Here is a 25,948-nt window from a genome sequence, read left to right as displayed (position 1 = left end):
AAATTCAGGTTAGATTTTTTTTATCTTAATATTGTTTTGAGAGGTAAAAACCTCCTGGATTGGGGCTAGAGAGAGGTCTCAGTGGTCAAGGGGATTATTATTCTTTTTTTTTTTTTTTTTGGTTTTTTCGAGACAGGGTTTCTCTGTGTAGCTTTGCGCCTTTCCTGGGACTCACTTGGTAGCCCAGGCTGGCCTCGAACTCACAGAGATCCGCCTGGCTCTGCCTCCCGAGTGCTGGGATTAAAGGCGTGCGCCACCACCGCCCGGCGGATTATTATTCTTGCAGAGGACCTGAGTTGGGTTCTCAGCACCCATGTTGGGTGGTTTACAACTTCCTATAACTCCAGCCCCAGAGGCATCGCCACCTCTGGCCTCCCTAGCACATGCACCTATATGCCTGTACCCACACACAGATATTACTTTAATATTAAAAATAATAAAATAAATCTTTAAAAAAGTTTTAGGTGACAGAGAAGATTGTGTTTCAGTACTGTTTCTAGTTTTATTGCTCTGTGGTTAGATATTGTGTGATTTCTACCTGGGGAGAGGTTTGTTTTTATAACAGCTCCAGGAAGTCTTGAGGAAAAATATGCATTTTTGTTTTCAGAGTTAATTTTATAACAAGATGCCATTGACAATATATATATATATATATATATATATATATATATGAACTTCTACCTACATTATACTTATAGAACACTGTATTATAAATGTTATATATATATATGTCAATTATTGTTGTATACTTACCAATAAAGTTTAGAATAAAAATATAACAAATTTTTGGCCATATGGTATCTTTTATGACCATGAATTATAATAGAACTATTGTCAAAAGCACGTCTATTTTTAAACAAGGTATTTCTAAACAAGAAATATACATCCTTAATTTTTAGTCTTTTGACTCTTAACTATGTACTGACTCTGTAAAACTGAATTACTTAATTAAATAATTTTAACTCATTTTCAATTTGGAATTTGATTTTAGATGTAAGACAATCAGTTTGCTTTGCTCATTCCACATCTTGTATTGTTTTGTTTCACTACCATCTGGCACCTGAGCTCATCATTCAGTGATCAGCAAATACTGAGGAAGTACATGTCTAGCCCACCTGAGCTCATCATTCAGTGATTCAGCAGATACTGAGGAAGTACATGTGTAGCCCACCTGAGCTCATCATTCAGTGATTCAGCAGATACTGAGGAAGTACATGTCTAGCCCACCTGAGCTCATCATTCAGTGATTCAGCAGATACTGAGGAAGTACATGTGTAGCCCCCAGAGTGCAGCAGTGGCTACAGAGACAGGACATAGGACCTGCCCTCATGGAGTTGAGTTTGGTTGAGGGAAAGAGACAATAAGGAAATCAGTACGCAAACTATTTTAAATCATAATCATTGCTGTCAAGAAAGACAAACATGTTGGAGAGATAAGAACTCAGTACTGGAATGGAGAAATCTACATCGTCTTAGGTGACTGAAGAGGTCCTTCTAAAGCAGTGACCTTAACCCTGAACTGAGAATCATTTCCAAAGAACGAAAGAAAGCTGGGCATAAATGCCAGCAGAGGTAGATTCTAGACTGAGGCAAACGATGGGAAACGAGCCTGTTCTGAAAGGTGTTCAGTGTATTTAAGGCACTTAAATAAAATCTGTGTAATGCTCACACAAGGTAGATTGGGGAGGGGCACTACATGGGAACAGGGAGGTGGGCAGTAGCTGGATAATGCAGCTCCCTGAAAACCAAGCTACAGATTATCCATTTTATTTGAAGTATAAGGGAAATTACTAAGGAATTCTAAGAATGTTGGGAGGGAGGGGGAATGAGGTAGTTTATATTTTTAGCAAACTGCTCTAGCTGCCTAAGAGCATAGTTTAGAGCCAGCACGGTGGATGGTGTTCAGGAATGACTACAGAAACGCTGGCTAGGAGGCACGCAGACTCAGACTAAGGTGATAGAAACTGAGAAGGAAAGAAGGAGATAGATTTGAGAACCTTTAGGAACAGTCCACAGAATCTGCTGGTGGACCAGGTGTCAGACAGTGGAGGAAGAGAGAGTATGAGGACAACTACAAAGCCCAGCTTTCTGATTTAAGCGCTTCTGTAGAATGAAGATCAGTGTGGGGCAGGAGGTTCTTTTCCTAATTGAGTTAGGAATTCAGTTTGGGTTACGTAAAGCCTGAGATGCTCTTGAGACTTCTGCTAGAGAGTGAATCTTCTAGAATATAAAAGAGAGGTGATAAGTATAATTTCAGTAAAGGAGTGGGAAAAAAGAGACCTAATAAGCAATTCAAGAGAAGATATGAAAACCCTCTGTATTAAAAAGTCTAAAGCATTAATGAGAAGATTTAATAGGAATGGGAATAAATTAAGGAATATATGGTATTTATGGGCTGTAATTCTCTTTTCTTTTGTTAAAGTAGTAATTTCTCAATATAAAACAAATAGTAATTCCTCTCAAGTTGGTCTATGGATTCAGTAAACTCCCACTTCTCATCCAAGGGAGTGATGTAAAATGTCAATGAAAATGCAAAAGCCCAAGAATATTCAGAAGAAGCATAAATCAATGAAATGGAAAATCCCACGTGACTAGATATCAAGACGTGTCATAAAGCTACAGTAATTAAGACCCTGCAACATGGGGGCAAGCGAGCTCCAAAAGCCGTGAGCAGGTAGCTGAGGTTCCTCTACCCGGGGGACAGCTTAACACATAGCATATAAAGACAAAATGTTTTATGTGGAAAAAGGAAGTGGGGCTAGGCTTTGGTTTTCAATGTGGAGGCTTATAAGAGGAGCACAGCCAGCTAGCCTGATAAAACCACAGCTGTCCTGTTCCAGGTAGTGTGAATAGGCATGCCTGCTAGCTACTTCCCGCTGAGCCAACTTGTAGTCTGCCACTGCATCTGGTGATTGGTGATGCATGACCATCAGAATGCTGGGGCCAATGAGAAAGGGACAGCATAGCTAAGAGGGTCTCCACTGCCAATGGGAAATCTGGAGGGGGTATGTAGTTTCACCCCATATCCACAGTAAACGAACAACTGCTTGCTTCTCACCTGATTCTTGGTGTCTGTGTCGTTGACCCCATGCCTTCTCATCCCCTCCACCAAGGAGTGTCCAGATAGGGTGACCCATAACAAAGGCCAAGGCATTTGTGAATAGGGGTCCGTGTCTGCACATGGTGTGATCTGTTCAGCCAGGCTTCTGCTGTGGGACTGACTCCCTTTGGAAAGAGCGTTTGGTCATTGTCTCCACCAACTTCACCGCCTTACATCAGGCTCGCTGTAACCACCCACTTCTGTTGCTATGAAACCCCCATAGGTGTGTATTACCTAGGTCAATGCCATATCTAACATTCAGTGTGGTATTTAGTTGTGTACTACGTAGATTTTCTCATTCCTACCAGGGACAAATCAAAGAAGATGTTTATTATTATATTTTTTGAAAACTGTGGCTAATGGAAGGTTCAGTATTTTTTCTAAGTTATTATTGGAAATCAAAAGTCCAAACTTAACATTTTCTAATAGTGTGACTGTAACACACACACACACACACACACACACACACACACACACACACACCAGCCAATTATAAATGTATAACTAATGAAGAAGCATAATGAATAGGCTGATTAGAATATAACTAATGAATAGTTACTGTGTCATATATCATAACAATCTCTAGTTAAGCAATAAAATAAGAATACCATATTCACAACAGTAACAAAAATTTGAAAATACAAAGAATGTGTGGGAACATTATGAGGAAAACTACAAAAGTTTATTGAGAGATACAAAGTAATAATTGAATAAGTGGGTACACATATTAAGTTTCTGAAAAATTGTAAAAATGTCAGTTGTTTGCTTTTGAATTTATGATTTTAATGTAATCACAATAAAAACTCTAAAGGACTTTTCCTAGTTTGAGAAAAGTTTAAATAAAATGCATATGGGAATGTTAACCAAGCAAGGGTAGAGAAATGTCTGAAAAAGCAGAGAATTTGAAGTAACTTTTCCCTAGCAATTTCACTTCAGCATGTGTTAAAATAAATTTAAATAAAGCAGTTTGAAATTTGAATAAACACTTGTTTATAAGATGATTAGTATTCGTAATATGGACAAATTAGGCTCATTGAACATCCCCTCCACAATATGGAAATGGTGAAACTGGATTATGCATATTCTAGACTTCTAGACCATCATTAAATGTCATGTTTACAAAGCATTTTTAATGATATGGTATATCAATAATAATGCTACATGAAAAATGGAATTATAAACACATTGAGCATGATTCCATTCTAAAAATTCTCGGGTGACATAAAGTTTCTAATTGAATTTTTTGTTTTTTATGTTTTATGTATTTCTAAATTCATAAAGTGGAAATGCATTTCATAATTAGAAAACGATAAAAATGACTCTGTCTTTTTAAGAGGAAATAGTAACGTCCTTCCTTCACAGAGAAACACCCTTCAGTAGGGTGGCTTTGAGGCAGACGACCTCCAATCGTCTGACTGGACTTGTGTTCCCTCCCTGTGTGACCTGTCCTGTGAGGTCATTTGTGTAAGAAGTAGTTGGTTCTCACCAAAGAAACTTCCTCTACCTTTGGTGGTCTGGTGAGAAGGTACTGTTTACATATAATGCAAGCCCCCATGCCAGCATTCCAAACTTCAGTATATCAGCTCCAACTTTTGTATTTTTAATAAGATCTTATCTCCCTCCTCGGCGGCGGCAACTGCTGGATCGTTTAGAGACCGTCCTGTAGTGTTTACGACAGCGCCGGCGGTTGCCATGGAAAGAACTGAGCTGTCCCCAACCCCATAACAAATGTGGGTTCAAAGCAGTTGATCTGGCTGAATTCACAGCCTCTGTGAACCCTGGGAGTTCCAAGGTTCCAGTTTTCTTGAACTGCTGGAAGTTTGTTTGTTTATTGTTAGCAACACAAAACTCGGTTATCTTTCATTTTTCTTTCAGAAAGGCTGCTGCTTTTGAAAACTAAGAATTGTGTTTCTAGACCATGTTATTCTATCACAGTGGATTTAGGTAATTTTTAAAATTATATGCATATTCATATTTTATGTAAAATTTTAAAATAATTTTATAATTTCATACAATTATGTATACATCCACATACATATGTAAAATAAAAATAGGACACTTCAAAAATGTCATTTCCCAAAACTTTGGTCCAGAACACTGGTAATGACGGCAGAGTTTTTAATTTTGATAGTTTCATGCAAGTGAAGAGGACAATATATATAGGGAGAATACAATTTATTATTCAGATTTGTACATTATTGAGAGTGGAAGGTACTGTCAATAACTAAGTAGAGATAACACTTCTGTGATCAATGTGGGGTTAAGGGTGACCCTAATTGGGAGAAATTAAATGTGGGTATTATGGGTTGAATTGTGTCATCTAAATATTCATATGTTCAAGTCTTAACCCCCACTATTACTTGGAAATAAAGATTGCTGCAGATACAGTAAGTTAAAATGAGTTCCTATGGAGTGGAGCGGGCCTGCCTTAGTTACTGTTCTACTGCTGTGGTAAAACATTGTGACCAAGGCGACTTAGGGAAGTGAACTTGGGCTTATGGTTTTAGAGCAGTGGTTCTCAATCTTCTTGCGACCCTTTAATACGGTTGGTTCCTCATGTTATGATGACCCACAATCGTGAACTAATTTTAATTGTTAATTCATAACTGTAATTTTGCCACTGTTATGAATCCTAATATAAATTTTTGACATGCAGGATATCTGATATGCGACCCCTATGAAAAAGTCATTTGATACCCAGGGGTGTGACCCACAGGTTGAGAACCACTTAAGATCTAGAGGGTTAAAGCCTAAAGTAGCAGTGAAATTGGAGTAGGAGTAGGTAGCTGAGGGCTCACATCCTGAACCATATGAAGCCACAAGAGTGAACTATAAATGCCTTTAGTGGTTTAAGCTCTCAAAGCCCACCTCCAGTGATACCCTTCCTCCTAATCCTCCCCAAACAGCACCACAAACTGGAGACCAAGACTTCAAGCTTGTGAGCCTGCAGGGGACATTCTCATTCAAACCACTGTGGCCTCTGATCTAATCTGATGGTGTCCTAACTGAAAGGAGAAGTGTAAACAGAGATCGAAGTGATATACCCCAAGGCAAGGAAGGCCAGGATGGCCAGAAAGGCACCGACACCAGAAGACCTAGGCTAGAGGTCCTCACAGCTCTCAGAAGAAAACACTCCAGCAGTGTCTTGATCTCGGACTTCCAGCTTCCAGCACTGAAAAGTGAAAGTCAGCACACCCTGTTGTTTGAGCCTGCTCTATGAAGTCTGTCAGCCCTGGCAAAGGAGAAACAGAGATGCAAGCCAGGCTGTTTGTGGTGTCTACACTTATTAGACAAGGCAATCTCCCTACAGTGCCAAAGAAAAGCTGGAGGAGAAGAACACCACGTTCTGATTAATTTTCATGGAAAGTGATAAAAATAGAGGTCCCTTAAAAGTCCACAAGGGGATCGGATCTGTGGACCCTAAAATTGCCTCTGCTAGTGCCAACAGCCAGATGAGTAGTCCCCTCCTTACTTGCTACTCCAACAGGAGACAAGGGGTTCAGGCTCCTGGGAACTGAATCAGAGAGGTCCTAAATTTGAGGCCAACAGACACAGAACCAGTAGAGAGTGAGCGCCTGAGGGAAAGGAAAGCTGAAGCTAGAGTAAAAGCCATAACCAGCCCTCTTTGCTCCCAAACGCAGAATGCAGCCAGATCTTAACTTATAGGTAAGACCTGGAATAGCATTCTCTGTGCACACTGGATTGTGAGATCTGGAATAGCATTCTCTGTGCACACTGGATTGTGAGATCTGGAATAGCATTCTCTGTGCACACTGCATTGTCAGACCAGGAATAGCATTCCCTGTGCACACTGGATTGTCAGAACTGGAATAGCATTCTCCATGCACACTGGATTGTGAGATCTGGAATAGCATTCCCTGTGCACACTGGATTGTGAGATCTGGAATAGCATTCCCTGTGCACACTGCATTGTCAGACCAGGAATAGCATTCTCTGTGCACACTGGATTGTGAGATCTGGAATAGCATTCTCTGTGCACACTGGATTGTGAGATCTGGAATAGCATTCCCTGTGCACACTGGATGCTGAAGATACAGACACACAGGAGGAAAAGGGTGATAGTGATGGTGATGGCCCGTTACTGTACAAGTAAGGAGCAAATGTATTTTATTTATTTATGTGTGTGTGTGTGTGTGTGTGTGTGTGTGTGTGTGTGTGTGTGCCAGTGCACACGGAGCCTAAAGACATTGGGTCCCCTGGAGCCAGGACTACGGATCATTGTGTACCTGCTGATGTGGGTTCTGGGGACAAAATAGAACTGGACAGTCCACAACATGTGGCAATTGAGAAGTACACCTCTGAAAAGCCAATTATTATCAATACTATCAGATACTATTTATATGAACAAGTTGAGGATAAATGAAAAGAACATAACTCAAATTAATTAAAATATGATGGTAGAGTTAAAATAGAGGGTCCAATCACAAAGCAGAAGAAGTAGAATCAAAACCAAATATGGAAAATCTAAAATTATGGGAGAAGGAAAAACAATCCAACAGCCTATCAATAATCATTACAGAAAAACTGCCCCCTTATCACCATGCACCATTTCTTTTCTGAAGTTGGGAAAACAGACTACCACGGGTCAAGCCAACGATGAAGGTTACAAGGAGACTCACTCTATAGCACAGCACAGTGAAACTTTAGCACGCCAGGAATAAAAGTGACACTTTAAAATCTTGCAAAGACAGAAGGCTGTTTTCAGAATTGTAGGAACGAGGACAGCAATGAACTTGCCGATTCCTGAGCTGGATGAGGAACGGCTATTGGCAATGACTTCATGCTCAGTAAAAAATAATATTTTAACTTAAATATGATACCCAGTGAAATTGTCAACCCAGAATGACGGTTGAATGAATGTATTTTCATACAAGTAAGGTCTTAGAAAAGGTCTCCTCTCCTGCGTTTTTTCTCAGGAAGCTCTTGCAGGATGTTATGATGAAACACAGGAGGAGTCCCAGGAGAACAACAAAGCTGGAGAGAGGAGCTATAATAATACAGAGGTGCAACTGTACAGAGGACTAGAGAAGCCAGAACGTGGGGCAGGTAGAGGCATGGTACCTCCAGGGAAAGCTCGGGAAATAGGAGAATGTCTAGCTTTTGTGGAAGATTGTACCAAGAGATTGGCAAAGTTCTTGGAGAATGTAGGAGCCCAGAGCATCAAAGACAATTAAATAAATGAAAATATGAGATAACCAAGTAATGATTTTGTAGGACAGAAAGTTAAGTCAAACAACAGCTCTTGAGTTTGTTATTTGGCGTCTGAGAGCCCTCCTGTACTTGGGCCCCAACATTCTGCTGCCGTCTGGGGTTAGTGTAGTGACACTACTCTCCGCCATCATCACAGCAGGTGACAGTTATGCAGAAACCCATAACTGACCCAGGTGTCTAAAGTAAGTGAGGGGGGACAGACAGCTCAGCAGGAAGCGGGGTGTCTATCTCCCTCCCTCCAAGGCTCAGGGAATGTCACAGAACAGGGGACTGAGGATGCAGAGATGGATAGCACGAAGACATCTTCTGAGTATGACAGAGCCGTTGTGCTCATGATCTCCCTGCAAATGTCATGATCTGCACAAGACCTCTACAAGATGGGTGCCTCCCCGAGAGTCTTCTGTCAATTAAGGGTTGTTTAACTCTGTTCAGCGGTGTAGCCACTGGTGGGTAAGTTCACCGGTAGCTTCTCACACTTAGGCCAGAAACTCCAACTAAACTCAGGGGTCACACATAAAAAGAAGGGGTGATGTTAGGACGGGGACTTGATGAGAGGAACAGGTCCAGGGGGAGAATCTGGAAAGGGGGTGAAGATGACCGAAATGTATTGCACACATGTAGGAAGCTACCAAACAATGAGAAAAAGAAATCACTTTTGCTCAAGGAACACAGGAAACAGTGTTTTCACAGTGTTAATAATGAAATTACTGGTTATTAAATTAGCCAAAAGTTGGGAGGTGGGAAAGAGAAGGAAAAAAGAAGTATGTAAAGAAGCTTAAATTTTTATCTACTGCTATAAAGGGCAATGTCTAAATTGATAAATCCGCAAGCATAGCTGTATTGTTTAGGAATACAAAGGTGAGTGTCAGCAAAGAGAGCCGAAAATGTTGGAAGCAGCTGCCTTTTGGGTGTGAGATCTGGGTGTGGGTGTGGGTGTCTACATAAGCAGCGAGAATGGAAGAGTTGCTATTTTTGCTTTAAAAAACTTAACAAAATGTGATTGTTAAAACAATGCATGAGTTGTACTGATAATTAAAAAAATAAAGAGAGAAACCAAACTCATCCCTGGGAGCAGCGAACTCTCCTCTCTCAGCAGCCGTCAGCTGCTTTGTGCAGGAGTGTGACCGTCTCGGTCAGCATACTGAGCTCCCACGCTCAGCTGACATCTGTATTGTGTCCTCCAGTTGTGGTTTCCTGTGATACTTCCCATGCACTGGAAAGAGAAACTTCTTTGACGCTAGGTGGTAACTACGTCTCTGTGGGTATAAGATTTAGAATCTAGTTAAGAATTATACTGGTCTAGCAGAGTGGCAGCAGCAGGTTTTCTTCTGTGATCCATGTCCTCCTCAGCTCCCGGAAGTAGTCTCCTAACTGACTGTCCAATACAAAGTGGTCAGCCCTGAAATTATATATACACAAACAACAAAAACAGCCTCAGCAGGTTGTTTTAATGTATTATATATGTACATATGTATATTTGTGTATACGTATAGGTGTGTATGTATGTATATATACACACATATATATTAAGAATCAGAGAAAGAGGCTGTCAATTTGAGAGTGAATGGGGGTCATGGGAGGAACTGGAGGGAGGGGACTTTGGAGGGGGTGGAGGGAGAAGAGGGAGGGGGAATTTGATGTAATTATATTTTAATTAAAATGTATAAACATTACATTTGGGGAAGATATCTAGAAGCAGCACACAGACCTCCGACAGAAGGAAACGGCTCTCAGATGAACACTTTCCCTGCTTGTCTCTTTCCCAGACTCTAGTTTCTGTGTTTACTTTCACCCGTGAGCTGACCGCGAATGCCCGTGTGCGTCCCATGTGAACACTGGACAGACGCTGGCGTCAAAAGGAGGAAAACACAGCAGAGACCCGTTATCATCATGTCTGTGGAAGTGAGCAGTTGCTTTAATTTACAAGTGCTGTGAGACATTGTGAATTTTCATTGTTACTGCTACAAAGAGGATTTCTGTCTGCCTCAATCTCTGGGCATCTCCTTCACGGTTTCTAAGGACATTGCTTAACATTCTCCTTATGATCATAAAAGAAAAATCACTTTTATGAATAATAAATTAACTCATGTATAATATAACCATAGCCATAAGAGTCTTTTTGTGTATTTCTCTTCTTTCAAAAGAGAAACTTAAGGTTGGTAATAGGAACTCTTTCCTGGAACATCGCATTGGTAAACTGTGAACTTGGGGCCTGGACTGTGGTTGGCGGTGTGTTGTGTTCTGTGACTGGGTTACCATCTGGTTCATTTGCCTGCTGGGTTGCATTGGTCGAGTCTATCACTGAACACTCTCCAGTCTCCACCTGTGGGCAAATTCAAAGTGAAAGTACCACACACAGAAGACAGTCTCTTTGCACCTGCCAATGCTCTGTGAATGGTAGATGCTGGCCAGGCTCTGTTCTTACAAATCTAATTGACAGATAATAACTACATGTATTTATAAAGTATAGTACAAAGTATTGATTTAAATACATATTGTGAAACTACCTCATCAAGCTAATTGGCATATCCATCACCTCAAATATTTATCATAACTTTGTAGTGAGACCGTTTGAAACCCCCTGTTCATTATACTGAAATATGCTACTGTATCTGAAGTAATGATGCGTAATTGTTAGCTACAGTCCACACTGTGCCTAGAACAGAATCTGTGCATCTATCCTAACTGAAACGTTGTGGCCACTGATTCAGGTTTCCCCAGCTTGTCCCACCTTCCTCTCCAGCTTCTGGTAACCACCATTCCATTGTACTTCTATGAATTCCAGACTTCTGTTGAAGAATTATGAGGCTGTAATGTTTGGTTCAGTTAGAAATTGCTGAAATTGATTACTTATGTCTGCCTTGGCCAGAAAGGAGGAAAGTGCCCGTTCCTACCCAATGTATTTGTCAGCCTCAGAATTCGATGATCTGAAAGATTTATTTCAAGTTAAACATTACCCTATCCCAACCCACAATTTTATTTTCCACTTTAGCCTACTCAGTAAAACTCTCCATGCTTTCCCCTTTCTCCACAGTGCACATATTAGATTATGGATATTTTTAAAGTAAAATTTATATAGTGCACTTAAAGGAAGAAAATCCTGTTAAATAGCATTTTATGAAGCCAATCAATTTGTTTTATAGAAGGTACCCTTGAAATACAGCTTTAAATGTTTTTCTCCATCAAATTTAGTATAAGTAATGAATTCTTTCTCATGGATATATAATCATAGTTATTTGAATAATATCAGGCCTACCACTAAGGGAAAATTTGAGAGCATCACTCAGTGGGTCGATTTCTTTGACCTTAGATAAGCTGCCGACTGTGATGATCACAGATGGGATTTCCTGATAGTTTTAGAATATAGATTTTTATTACAATTCATTCTTTTTCTTTCCTTTTTGAAAAAAAAATCATCACATCCTGTGATGCTTATGGTCAAATTCATTTTAAGTCATTTGGGAAGAAAACCAATTTTCAGATGAAGCCAGATCACTCTTATTATGCCTGATTTCTCCAAGTTTTCTTTGAACGTGACTGTGACCTCCTTCACATTAGTCATCTCCAGTAGTTTAGAGCCAGCAACTCTGGACCTTTGGACATTTTCTGCCACGTACATGTCTCTTGTGCCATTAGTATTTGGTTGAGTTTGTAAGGGTCAATTAATACAGTATGAAAATGGAAAGAAAGACTAATATGTGATCTATGGTTTCTTTTCTAAAACAAACATACTTTTGAAATAGAAGTGTGCATTTCTTAACTTTGATTATCAAAGTATAAGAGAAAGTAGACAGAATTAACCCAAGAACAATAATTCTAATGTCTAAGCACAAGGTACAGCACCTTCCAGTGTCCTTTCAGCTGGTATCGGCTGTTGTCCGTGAGCTCTAGTTTCCTTACCTAGGCTGGATCAAGTCCTGTGGTGATGCAGTGTTGACTGGAGCTGAATGCTTGCCAACTTGTCTGCTTTCTCCATGGCAGGTGTTGATGGCGTTGGACACAGTAGGTGTAAGATAGGAAGAACCTAGGTTTACCTGGAAACCGTCTGGAAAGCTCATCTGGATACTTGCTTATTCTAATCATTGTAGCTAGGATTTTATCTTTTCCTCTGCCTGATTCTTACTGGAGGGGATATATATTTCGTTCACCTTCAGCAGCATTTGGATATCCTTCCTGTGAGTGAAGAATTGTCTTTGTTCCACTTCTCTCAAGTAATTAAAAAACCCCAATACCTCCCAACCACTTTGTTTGTGTACAGGCATGTGATCATGCCTTGTCAATCACTTTACTTGTGTGAGAATGTACTGGTTTGAGGACGGGGGGGGGGGGGGCTGTATGGAGTCTGTTTTGGGGTCAAGGTGGACATCCACTTTGGAGGACAGCAGGAGTTCAGAAATGACAGACTGTCAGTTGGTTCCAGTGCCGCCAGGACATCACTATTTGGCATAGTGTAATCTTCACATTGTTTTCCTCCTTAGTCAGTTTTGGACATGGTTTGGGCCTCGTTTCTGAAATCCTCAAGCCTGTTTCCAGACATGCAACAATTCCCTGAGCTACACAATATTCCTTCAGTAGATTCCTTCGGCTCTTGAGGAATGAGAAGGGTTCTCAGTTGCATGAAGCTTTACTGACATTATTCTTCCAGAAGAATATGCTTTCTACATGTGTTTTAGTTTGTTTGTTTTGTCGGGAAGCTGGAATCATAAATGGAGAGGTTAAGAAAAACCTAGGTCAGCAAAGTGACTCAACCAGTATGCAACCTGATGGCCTGAATTCAGTCCCTGGAACCCAAGTAAAGGTGGAAGGAGATAACCATTGTCACAAAGTACCCTCTGACCTCCAACACATGCCACAGTGTTTGAGCCCATAGGCACATCATGCACAGACACTCACAACAATAATAAGTTTTTAAAAATTTTTAAAGAAAACCCATAACATGACCTCACTTATTCGTAGAGTCTAAAAAAGTCCAGCTTATAGAAGCAGAGAGTTGAAAGGTAGATTAACATCAAGGGAAGATGTTCAAAAGACACAGATTTTGGGCTATCAGCAAAGGTATCCAATAAGAGAGAAATGGATAAGCAAAATGAAGTTTATATACATGAAGAAATTCATTCTTGAACAGAAAGAGGATGAAGTTGTGTCTTTTGCAGGGAAACTGATCATATTAAGTGATCTTAATTGAGCCAGTCACAAAAAGGAAAAATATCATGTATTTTCCCTCATCTGTGGTTCCTATATTTTATGTGATTGTATAAAATCATGAATGTATATATTACAGTAGAAATGAAGTCACCTAAGGGAACAGAGGGGAGAGATGGAGGGATGGGGGAGAGAGGCTGGGGAAAGGGTGAGGGTGTGCTCAACATACAATATGTACTTGTACAAAAATTTGAAAATATTAAAAAGATTTTGGTTACATAGGAGAGAATAAATAAATTCTGGAAGCCTAATGTATTCTATGGTGGCCATGGTTAATATTCTGTATCATATAATATAAAAGTTTGCTGAAAGGAAATATGTTAGGCATCTGTCATTCATAAATCATAACAAAGAGATGGATATGTCCATTTGACTGTAGTAATGTTTATTATATGGTAAGTAAAATCAATTTTAAGAAAATAGAAAACTATGACACATGCTTCAGTATTTTGCATAAACCCTGGAGACACAGACTAGTTGAAGTAAGCTGAACATATAAAATAATTATATGATGCCACATATACGTGATGCTTAGAATACTCAGATTCACAGACATCAGAGGACAGTGGTGCTTACTCAAAACTAGGAGAGGTGAGGATAGGAAATGGTTTAGCTGCTGCAGAACTGGGAAAGAGTTTATAAACGTCTAGAAATGGATGATGATGGTTTTTACCATAGTGTGAATGTATTTAAAGTACATATAAAATAGATAAGATGTTAACCTTTATGTTACATTACTGTTAACCATACTTAAAAATTCTGTTTGGCTCAGGATAATATGTGGTACTGTGAATAGGGATAGGGGACTGATTCAATGACTGAGAAAATCCATCCGTGAGTCTACCATGATATGGGTGAAAGAATGTGGGTCCAGGGATGAGGTACTGGGCTCCAGTCTAGTGGCAATGCTGTGGCCGGGTAGCCCCATGAACTTTGTTTAACCTGGTCAGATCTTAATTTCTCCATCTATCAAATGGATAGGGTGGGGGAGGGGCATTTCATTTCTGCATGTCCTAACTCTTGATTTACTTACTCTTAGAACCAAGTTCACCCTTCAGCCCTCTGTGGATGAAAAAACAGAGCCTCGGGAAATTAAACCTGTCTTCCAGAGGAACAGCTTCTTTTGGTAAGTTCTCACAGAGCAAACACAAGCATCCACAAAGGCAGGCCTTTGAGAACTCAGAGTATTTCCTGAACTCATAATCCTCCCTCTGAGAAGCTGTCTAAGACGCAGAAGTACACTTCCCACCCGGATTTAGAAAGCCAGTTCTTCAGTGACCTGCTAAAATGGAGGGAAGCAAGCCACATTGTAGTGCTTGAATTTTACAGTACCGAGTGCAAACCCACATTGGTTTTAGAGCTCGTTTACAAAGTTACAGCTCCCAATCTAATACCTGAATCTTAAAGCCTTTAAGACGGTGTGTACAGTATCATTTCTCCTCTGAGAACTTGAACAGAGTCTCCAAGGACCACATTTGGTCCCTGGGACAGTCCTGACACTGAGGCACTATTTATCTGTCAGCTCAGAACTGACATTCAGGCAGTTTTCTATGGAAATAGTTGGCACACTCAGTAGGCCTGCACATAAAGAGGCTTTCAGGGTCAGTCTGAATGCAAACAATCTCTGGGAAGCAATGGCCTAGAACTATCCCACTGTAGAAGGCTGCCTACGGAAACATGTATTGTTCTTTAAAAGGACACCAGTAGGAAATGTAAACATCGACTGAATAAGCAGCTCAGGGACTCATTTTCCTAGGAAATAGGTGCCCAGGACTGAGGGGCTCTGGCACAGCTATCTGTCATTGACCCCTTTAAGATATTTCAGCCTCTGGTGCCTGGGATTCACTCTTGTGCCCCATAGGAGGTGGCCAACTATTATCATTGATCATCCACTAGAGGGTGACAACCACATAGGCTTCGGGATGGCTGAATGTTCCAGAGGCACAGTGGCTCTAGAAACTCATAGGTCTAATGGCTAGGCTTTGGGGTCCCACAAGTAGGAGAGGAGGGCGCTATACATTTCCCACACACTTGTGGCTTGAGTTGGACCTCCTTTTCAGACTTCGATAAGAAAAAAATTATATACATATATAAATTAAACAAGTCTATAACAAATTACATACAGCATGCATGTATGTGCCTGTATTTTCGAGCAGAAGGGAATGCTCTTCCCTGTTTAGATGGTGTGATGCTGAGATCTTTCTTTTTGTTGATATGATTGTGGATCTTTGAGACTATTGCAATAAGTTGTTTCAGAGGGGGCTTGGTTTTTAACTTGTAAAATGTGGGGTGTGTGTTATAAAGCTTACAGCCAGTATTTATAGTAAAATAGGGAAATATGAAACCTTTAATTGAAGGTTTTCCTTTCTAGGGAGAGTAAGACTGGAAGGACCACAACATACAAACTGAAATGTGTGAGGTGCACTGGAGAGCCTAGACTTTGGTTGGGACGTGAGTTTGGAATCTTGGATCACAGGTGTGAGAAATGGTAACTCTTAAACACTTCGTTGGTTGCCTCAAGTCTAGGCACACTTCAGTGGTTTTGAGAGAGAGAGAGAGAGAGAGTTCTGGTTTGTGCTACCCCTCAGCTACATTTGTGTAAGGGCTGTAAGTCATCCAGGTACCCCTTCATAGTCCTCTGGATCTTTCCCCTAACATTTCATTCTTTAGGAAGAAATGCTTGGAAATTCATACTTTTAAGTGCACACATACTTAAATCTTTGTGTATTATTTAGATAATATATTGAGCACTGTGCTACCGTTTCATGACTTACAAGTATAAGCTCCTGGTAACTGCCTCAAAAACTCTTTCTAATTCCTGTTCCTCACTCAGACTTATGTACATAGTAAGTCCTTCAGGATTGCAGAATGTATAATCCATAGCTGTTATACAATTTTAATTTTAAGAAGGTAATCCATTGCTGTCTGAATGAGTTGTCTATGATACATCCTATATTTTTCTTTTAGTTTCCACATAGAAACCAGATTAGGTACCCTGTTTTCTCCTTCACATGACATTGGCTGATTATCAATGGCTGGCTCATGCTTGTTGATGCTCTTCCTTGCTTTTGTGCTTAGCATTGGTAGGGCCCTATGTCTATAAAAGAATCAAGCTTCAAAACCCTAACAAACCTAGTCTAGGGGCTTCACACTGCTGGATTTTTATAAGGATAAATATACACTCAGTGCCTCTCATCAAACAGATAAGTAAAATCCTGTTTACCAGTTGTTACTAGCTGTATTATTATTAATAATAAATGAATATGTTGGAAGCATAGAAGATGCAGTAAGAGGATGATGGCTGTGTGCATCTAACTCACACTTGAACTTCCAGAGCAAGTCAGTTACTCTGAGAGATCTCTCAAACATGCTCCTTGCTGCCCCTGGGATCATGGAGTGTATGGAGCTACAGAACATGTTCCGAGGTAACAAAGTGACTGCACTTCTCCTTCAGCTGCTGCTACAAACTCCAGCTTTAACTTGGACATCTGCTACAATGTGGAGCGCATGATACTCTGCAATGACATATCTTACTTCCCAGACCTGTTTCATCCCCCACCAGTGTTGTTTGAGGAACTTTGTGGAATTGGCCTCAGGATGGAAGTTTACAATGATGTTGGAAGAACTTATGAAAGAGCCAAGGGAGGAAGCAGAGGGAACAAAACTCAAGAATGTCAGCCAGGGATTTTCAGCAAAGCAGGACAGCCCCTGGCCAGTCCTGATGCCGAAGCCTGATGGAGTGAACATTTGTCACAAGGGCTTGGTACCGTCTAGCACGTAAAGATACGCTGAGTTTTCCGAGCAGGCTCCAGGCTCTCTTTTATTCTCACTTCCTTTCTTCTGGCTTGACCCACGCACGATAAGTTATAAACGACTTATCAAACGTCCACATTTAAAGAGTAGACGGCTCCATAAATACCTCCTTGGCCTCATTAAAAAGCCCCAGTGATTAAAGAGAATGATTAGTGTGGTGCCAGAGGGGAGAGCAGAAAATCCAACATCTGCCTCCAAGCAGGGAAGACCACTGGTGTCAGGGAAGAGGGCCCGGCCTGTGCTGAAACAGAACATCAGGCTGCCAAGCCTGCACCCTGGGCCTGTCACCCAGAAAGAGTTATGAAAAGTGCACGCGTTCTCAGAGACGATTACCCTCTTGCCCTCCACGCCTCCTCCTCCACTCTCTGTTGCCCCCATCGAAACTTAGAGTATAATTAAAACGGGGAACCTATAACCGGCATGAAATGACCCTCAAATGACTGCTTAATTACAGCGAAAAGAAAGCCGGGGGGCTACAAATAACCAGGAACTGTCCTAGCTGTCACTGAAGAGGAGCCTGTCCATGAGTCATGAGTCATGAATTAGCCACCCGCTTCTGCCCTGTCCAGGCTGTCCCCTCCTGGTCCCCAGGCCAGGACTGCATAGGGACCCATCACCCAGGGCTGCCCAGCCGGGTCGGAACCAGTCAGTGGGTTTCTATTCCCAGGGCTGGGGAGCTCGCGGGGCCAGCTCCCCCTGCATTCCCGGGCCGTCGGTGGGTCGCGGGAAGTCTCCCAGGCTGCACAGGAGACAGGCTGACTGAAGTAGAGCAGCCAGCTCGGCTGCAGATAAGTTAATGTACACAGAGAGGATGTAAATTACCACGACCCTCAGCAGCAGGACATTGGCCAGGGCCCTGTCAGTGAGAGGACAAGCGTCAGCAGGCTGCGCTCCCTGACATCCAGCCCGGGATGGAGCCGCCAGGCGGCCCGGCCCGGGAGGACCTCTTGGAGCCAGGCTTGCCTTGAAAACAGCTGCGTGTCCATGACACCTCCAAACTAATGCATTTTTAATCAGGGGAATTAGCTCTAGGCGACCCGTGTTTTTCCGAACCCCTCCTCCCCGCCCCCTAGTTTACAGACCAGGATACTTCTCTGCTTAAACACGAGGGGCCGTCCAGGCACTCTAGACCAAGCCATCCTTTACCATCATCTCCTGCCTCACCCCCATCCTCCAGCCCTGCCTCCTCCACCCTCTTCTCCAGGGCACTTTCGCCCCCACCCTTCCCTCTGTTTATACAGTGACATCACAGCCTCTGGCTCTCCAAGGCGCAGAGAAAACAGAGTTCAAAAAGGCAAACAGGAAAACCCGCTGGTCCTGGGCACGGGAGAGGGTCAGTCCACCCCAGGAATGGCGCAAACCAGCACGTGCTGACTGTGACCGAGGAGTTCTCCAGAAAGCGCTGCCCACGCTGACGCCGGTGAGGGGGGAAACCTGTGACAGCCACTCATGGGAATTGATTTTTCCCCAGTACTTTTGTACGAAAAAGAGAGAAACACAGGTGAAATTAATTTTAACACTTTTATTTAACTCGATATCCAAAATATCATTCAACATGCAATCAATGCAAGCAATTATTGAGGTATTTCATATTTTTCCATGTTATCTTCAAAACCCAGTACACATTTTAACACTTGCAGCACATATTAGTGCAGCTGCCAATTTTTCACTGAAAATAATTAATCTGTATTCAGTTCATTTTAAACATTCTAAAATGTTTTCCAAGGACATCATCCCTTGTTAGTTATTAAATTTGAATTAAAACAACATAACATTGAATTAATGTTAAAGTAAGTTTAAAAGTCCCTTGATTGCACATTTCATGCTCTTACTATCTACTGGCTGTTGGCCTCTATGGTGGGTAGCCCAGAGGGTCACAAAAACTATCCAAGGTGCAGCTTTTTAAAAATCATGAGCAGAGTGTTACTGTATTTAGCTTACCTTAGGAATTAAATGGCATATGGTCTGGTGATTGTTGCATTTGGATCTTGAATGTCCTTTAAACCCGTGTGTTGAAGGCTTAGTTCCCAAATGGTGGCACTCTTAGGAAGCCTTAGGAAGTCAGGTTATAGAGGTCGTACCCTTGCAAAGGACATTGGCATGACCTTTCTCTTCACCTTTCCAGGACGTCCTACCATGGTAGCCTGTGTCATCAAAAGCCCGGGAACAGTGGACCAATGAGCATGGATTCAAACGTCACAAGCCAGGAGCCACGGTAAGCCCCGGTCTCTCGGAATTACTTCTTTTCTGCTCTTTGTTGTAGTAATGAGAAGCTGCCTAATAACATGCCTGTTGTATTCAGCACAGGGACTGGCATGTTTGCTCAGTAATCAAAGGTACTTTAAAGATTATTTCCCCCACTTCAGTAGTTTGCTACCTTCATTCTTGAACCTATTGTGACAATGCTGTTTCCCTCCAGAGCTTGGATTTAGGAAAGAATTATTCAACAAACTTCCACTAAGCTGCCAAGAATGAACAGAATATTCAAACATGCTTGTACCCTTTATTCTCTCGTTAGTGGACAGGATTGTCACCTCCAATGTGTCTACAGCTTTCTTGACCATTTTTCAGTACCATATGCGGACTACTCCCGGTTTTATGAGTACAACACAATTTGTTTTTTAGAACTACATATCCAAGCATCCAGTGAAAATCTTCATTGAAAATTTCCAGAGATGGAGTTAATGTACCCCACCTAAATCTGAAGTGTTTCTTATTGGTAAGAGCCTTTCCTTCTGTGTTCTCATGTTGCTGACATCATGTTCCTCTCAGTTGTCACAACCAAACTCACAGTCACCTGAGCTCTTTTTTGATCCATCGCTGTTCCCTTCATGGCGTCTTCTTACTCTGTCCTACCTTTTCCACCTACATGTGGCCTAGACACCTCTCAGTCCCCACGGTTATCATGTCACTCAGGCTGCTGACTTCCTTCTCTCCCTCCTTCTCTCCCATATCAAAATGGTGGTTTTTCCAGTACTTTGTTCCCATTTCCAAAGCTCAAATGTTCTCCAAGAGTTATCTTTCAAAAAGATAGGTCTGATTCTGCAGAAAACTTGTTGGAACATACAAATAACCTTGCAGTCTCCAGCAGAGCCTCTGAGGCCCTTGGTGAATTTTCTTTGCTTTCATTTTTTTTTAGAACTTTCACAGTAGCTTTTATAGCCTCACCCACCCCACTTGTTTCCTCAGCCCCCAGCCTCTCTGGCCTCTTCTCTGATGGAGGAGCTCCCACGGCTGACCACATCATATTCATGAGTGTGTTCCAAGCCATGGCCTCACTCTGAGTAGGTGTCTGGGATGCACAGCTAGACACCATTCCCCATTTGCCACACAGGGCCCCTGTCTGTTACATTGGACTACACTGTTTCTGAGCTCCTAATTAAGAAAAACCAACTCCCCATCAAAGGCCTGTGTCTGCGCAGCACCTAATACTCCTTTCAGATTCGGCCATTTAGGTCATCAAGTACACGCGCTTGTTACTGATTGTGTCTGGTTCCAGTCCACAGGATCTTACGCTTCCTTTCTTTGTTTAACTTTGACTATAGATACTTTACACTAGAACTGTCTCTGCCGGGGGCCGGGGGCAGCAGTGTTCATGTTGGAGCAATGAGGGGAACAGAGATCCCACTGCAGGATTCTAGGGAAGAGTGGAATGTGTAGTTAACTCAAAATGGTAAGTGTCTGGGTGCCAGGCAGGAGCAGGGGTGAAACAGCTCAGAACTGGCCGGAGCCTGATGAGACCTGCCAGAGCTCTGAGCAGGCGTCACTGGCTGGCTGGCTGCCATGCCTTTTGCCCTCCCAGACACACTGGTAGTCAGCACCATGCTGACATTAGAGACAGACAGACAGCATGAGGCTGGTGGACAAGGGCAGTGATGGCTAGGTATTTTCCCAGAGGCCCAAAGAGCTGGCTGTGGATGTCTGGTTTCTGCTTCTGACACCTCCAGGCCTAGGGATGGAGTCCCAGTGATCTCCTTCCATCAAAGGGCTTGATCCCAGGAAAGGCGACTGAAGAGAGACCTCAGCTCTTTGTCTGTTTTCGGGTTAAAGCTATGTGAAACTGTCAAAGCGAATATCGTGTTTCCTGGAAAACCATAAATTCCTTTGGCTTTGGGTCCAGGAGGTTTGTCATGTGATTGGAGGAAAGATGAGTCTATAGATCACAAGTCATTAACTGTACGGTTCTGTAGTTTGAGCCCAGGTCCACAGGGCGAGCTGTCTTAATGCCAAGTTTAAAGCCAGGTTCAAACGGTTGATGCTCTTTAGTGACTGCTCACGATGAAGACAGAGAACCAACTTGGGGTTTGTCACATACTTGGCAACTCCTGCGTGTGTCATCACATGGACTGGAGGTGTTGATAAGCTCTGTTGAGGGGATTGTAAATAAAAATGGAATAGCTATCCATGTTGTTGTAATAGAATGTGCCTGAGACTCTTCAGAAGGAAATAGAGAATTATAAAACACCATGGCATGTATTTGTTGATTCCTGCCAGACTCTTTATAGGTTGAAGTATCATTAACATTAAATGCATGGTACAAAAGCAGATTGAAAATTAGAAATGCCTAAGCTAGCACCCTTTCCTTCTTTGATGGTTTGATGACTAGAAACCATAGCCCCGTTTTCCCAGGGCTCTGTCTTTCCTTGCTAACCTTGCGGTTTTCTTGTGCTGTATTTACAGGTTCTCACCCCTCGTGATTGAGTACACGCTTCCCGTGTTATTTCATGCTCTTCAGGACACCATTTTAATGTCTGCTGCTTGTTCTAGTGGATCTGCCTATCACCTGGCTGCTATCTGGATTGTTGAATTTTAAAGTAAGAATTTCAAAGGGATTCCTAAGGGATGTGTCATTGTCAGGCTCACACTGACCCACTGTGCTAGTTAGTGCTCATAGGGTGGTGATGCTTAATTAATACCTGCACTGTCTGGCAAAGATGAACAGAAGAGTTTTATGTTAACATATTGGAGGAAAAAATCAACAGAACACAAAACACAACCTATCAGTTTCCCCAAGTTCCTGATTTCAGAGAAAAACCTGCATCCTGCGCTGGGAGAGTCCTGGCTCCAACAGGAGGAGCCACGGAAGACCGAAAGTGCCAGGAAGGACTCAACAGGAACACTGGGGAAGGGCTGGCTCCCAGAGACCAGAAATGTTTCCTGGGGAGGAGCCGGAGGAGCAGGATAGGCTGAAAGGCCCAGCTATCCTGACATGCTGGGTTTCTGCAAAGTAGCCTGCTAATATGTAAAACTAGTCCTGGATGTTTTCTTATGTAAATGTTCAGGATTAACCAGAAAAGGTGAAAGAACTTAATGTACTAAACCTGCATCTTAACATGCTGTGTAATAGAAGAAAAGGAAGCAATCCGTACATCGGAACTAAGGCAGCTGCCATGATGCCTTCACTGGAGTATATGTGCGTCATCACTAAGCCACATGCTCAGAGTGACTTTAGGGATGCGAATATTCCAGAACAGCGGCGTAAACACAGCATGCCTGAACTGGTTTGAGGAACAAAACACAACAAAGTCACTTGAGGAACAATTTAAAAATTTGAGCAGAAGCTGGATGTTAAAGACATCGAGGAGAGGCTGCAGAGCTGCTCAGGGGTTGAGAGCACTTGTTCTTGTAGAGGACCTGGGTTCGGTTCCCAACACCCATACGGTAACTCACAGCCATCTGCATCGGTCTTGGCCTCTGTGGGCACCAAGCCCATGTGGTACACATTCATACTTAGGCAAAAACATCTATACACCTAAAATAAATACATTTAAAGATGACACCAAGGAAAAATAATTGATATCATGTGTGATAATTCTATTATGATTTTGAGGCAGAATACTCTTATTTTTAGGAGCTGGATGTTGAAATATTTATTGTCAAAATGTTATGATTAAATGTAATTTACTCTCAAATATGTGATTACATATGTACAATGTGTTTCTGTTCACAGTCTTTTTATGTTTTGTAGTTGAAATTAGTATCATTGAACAGCCACCCAGACAATAAATAGCACAGAACATTATTAGAAAACTCTACACACACACACACACACACACACACACACACACACACACACAGAGAGAGAGAGAGAGAGAGAGAGAGAGAGAGAGAGAGAGAGAGAGAGAGGAATGTCCATTGAACTTATCTCTTAGTATTTTAGTATTTGTGTACTTGAAAAATCTTCATAAAAATATTTCATATAACATTATTTAGAGAAACTGTAACAGTTCAGTGACTATATTGATTAGATTTATAGATGATTGCTGTTTTATTTTTATAACACTTGGATGCATTTTCTGCAGCCAATGTATGTCATTATTATTACTCAAAATTAAAACTATAATCTGTTGAGCATTTATTATTCTCTCTGCTTTGCATAAATTATTATGCTTAATTCTTTCCGAGGCCCTCAGAGGGCTTCTAGGGCTCATTTTTGCCCTAGAAGATAAGGGATCTTCGTATTTATACTACATATATATACACACTGGATCTACGTATATATATACACACTGATACGTGATAACAGCGTCGGGATGGAAGCCCAAGCAAAACTTAGGTAATCCAGCAGTTATTTTCAAAAGGCTTAGTAAAACAAAAAGTATCTACCTGTTGCACTGGAGAGTTGCCAGTAAGGTATTGCAGCTGCCCAGATGTGGAAGCTGCCCTCAGGATTCCAGTCCCAGCTGTGCAGGGAGCTGCCTGCTTGATCCTTGACTCCACTTGAGAGCAGTGCTGGGGGCACAGGGCACCCCTCCTCCCGCCTGACCCAGCCAGCACACTGCAAGTGTGTCGAGGTCCCAGTGGAATGCCCAAAGTTACGTTTGGCCTCTTGAATTTTGTTCTAGAGTTTGATTCCATTGTTCTGAAGACATCTCTTAGTATTATCTGAGATTTCCTATTTGTTTTGTCTTTTACTTATTTACTTAGTCTTTTTTTCCTGTTTCTGCAAGGGCTAAGAATAAGAAAATCATCCTCATTTTTTTGCTAAGTTCTCACAGAGAAAGCCTGTCTTTCTAGGGAATGACATCAGTCGAGGAAGGGGACAAAAGAGGACCCTGTGTATTGAGGCACTAGGCAAATCTAGAGCAGGCTTCTGTGTTCCGCTTTGCCTATCTGAACACCAAACTTCTTTTCAGGGTTTAAATCTAGGCTTAAGCTGAAACATGCAAACTGTGATTAACCATGGATGAGGGGCTGAATGAACATAGGAAAACGTGTGTGTGTGTGTGTGTGTGTGTGTGTGTGTGTGTGTGTGTGTGTGTTTTCTGTATCCAGTGTGAAAGCTATGAACTGCCTCTTTGAAAGCTTGAGTGCAGTAGCACAGAAGCCCACTAATTGGCAAAGAATATCAGTTCTTCATTTGGACAGAACCTCTGAACTTTTGGAGTTTCACACATCCTTGTCAAACTCTAAAGACCAAGTTTATTTTGGAAGTTTTGCTCCAACCCCAGGTATCAGGTTACTAATTGTAGGGCTGGGGGGGGGGGTGGGGTGGGTAGAAGAGAAGCTCACTATTTTCAAACACACATCTCTATTGCTTCAGACCTGTAATATTTGTTTTACTAATTCTGATGGAATACAACATCAAAAATGGTTTCTTAGTTTAGTGTTTAACAGTTTGTTTTTCCAAGTCTCATTATCAACACCATCACAGAAGATCACTGATGTAACAAACACTTCTCTTGAATGTGACTATATAACATGAGCCAAGGAATCTTTCACTAGAATCCAGCACTCTTAAACCTCTCAAAATCTGTGTTCAGCCGGGCGGTGGTGGCACATATTTTTGATCCCAGCGCTTGGGAGGCAGAGGCAAGCGGATCTCCATGAGTTCAAGGCCAGCCTGGACTACAGAATGAGTTCCAGGAACACAGAGAAACCCTGTCTCGAAACAAACAAACAAACAAACAAAATCTGTGTTTATTTGTGGTTTTGGTTGTTGTTGTTACTGATATAATCAATACCTAAACTTAATCCTTTTAGGGTAGTAAAAAAACCCGCAAAAGATGAAAAATTAAAGTTGGGGCCCATGAGTTAGGCACCCCAGCTGATGCCTTGAGGTCCTTCCCTTGGACCCACATAGTAGAAGGAGGCACTGACTGCCTAAACTGCCATCTGACCTCCGTGGCACAGCTCACTAACACACACATTTTCTCACATACAATACATACATAGATATACATTTTTAAAATGTAATAATTTTTTCAAATGAAAACTTGCCTGTACTTGGACACATGGATTCATGGGGGACACCCCAAAGTATGTGCAATCAAGAAAAATGCTGACTTCTCTTACAAGAAAGCATCACACAAAATTAATGTTACACAAGGCTCTTGGAAGGATAAGCTGTGTCTCTGGGAACCCTGGAAGCCAGTGATTGGCAGCAGCAAACAAAGGTTTGTGATTAGTTGTCAGAAGCCTCTGATAAGGCATTGGAGACACCAGGGCAATGCTGCCTCTGATTTAATCCTCCAAGCTGTCACAGGTCGAGCTGTGTGAGGTTCATGTGCCTGTTTCTCTTATCTGTTCGTCTTGAAGATTTCAGTTAAACTTACTTCCTTGACCGAACGTGAATGAGCGGTTCAATTTTCTTAAAACCTTT

This window comes from Peromyscus eremicus, chromosome 19, assembly GCF_949786415.1.
Source record: "Peromyscus eremicus chromosome 19, PerEre_H2_v1, whole genome shotgun sequence".
In the NCBI taxonomy this organism is placed as follows: domain Eukaryota; kingdom Metazoa; phylum Chordata; class Mammalia; order Rodentia; family Cricetidae; genus Peromyscus; species Peromyscus eremicus.
This window is presented reverse-complemented; position numbering follows the sequence as displayed.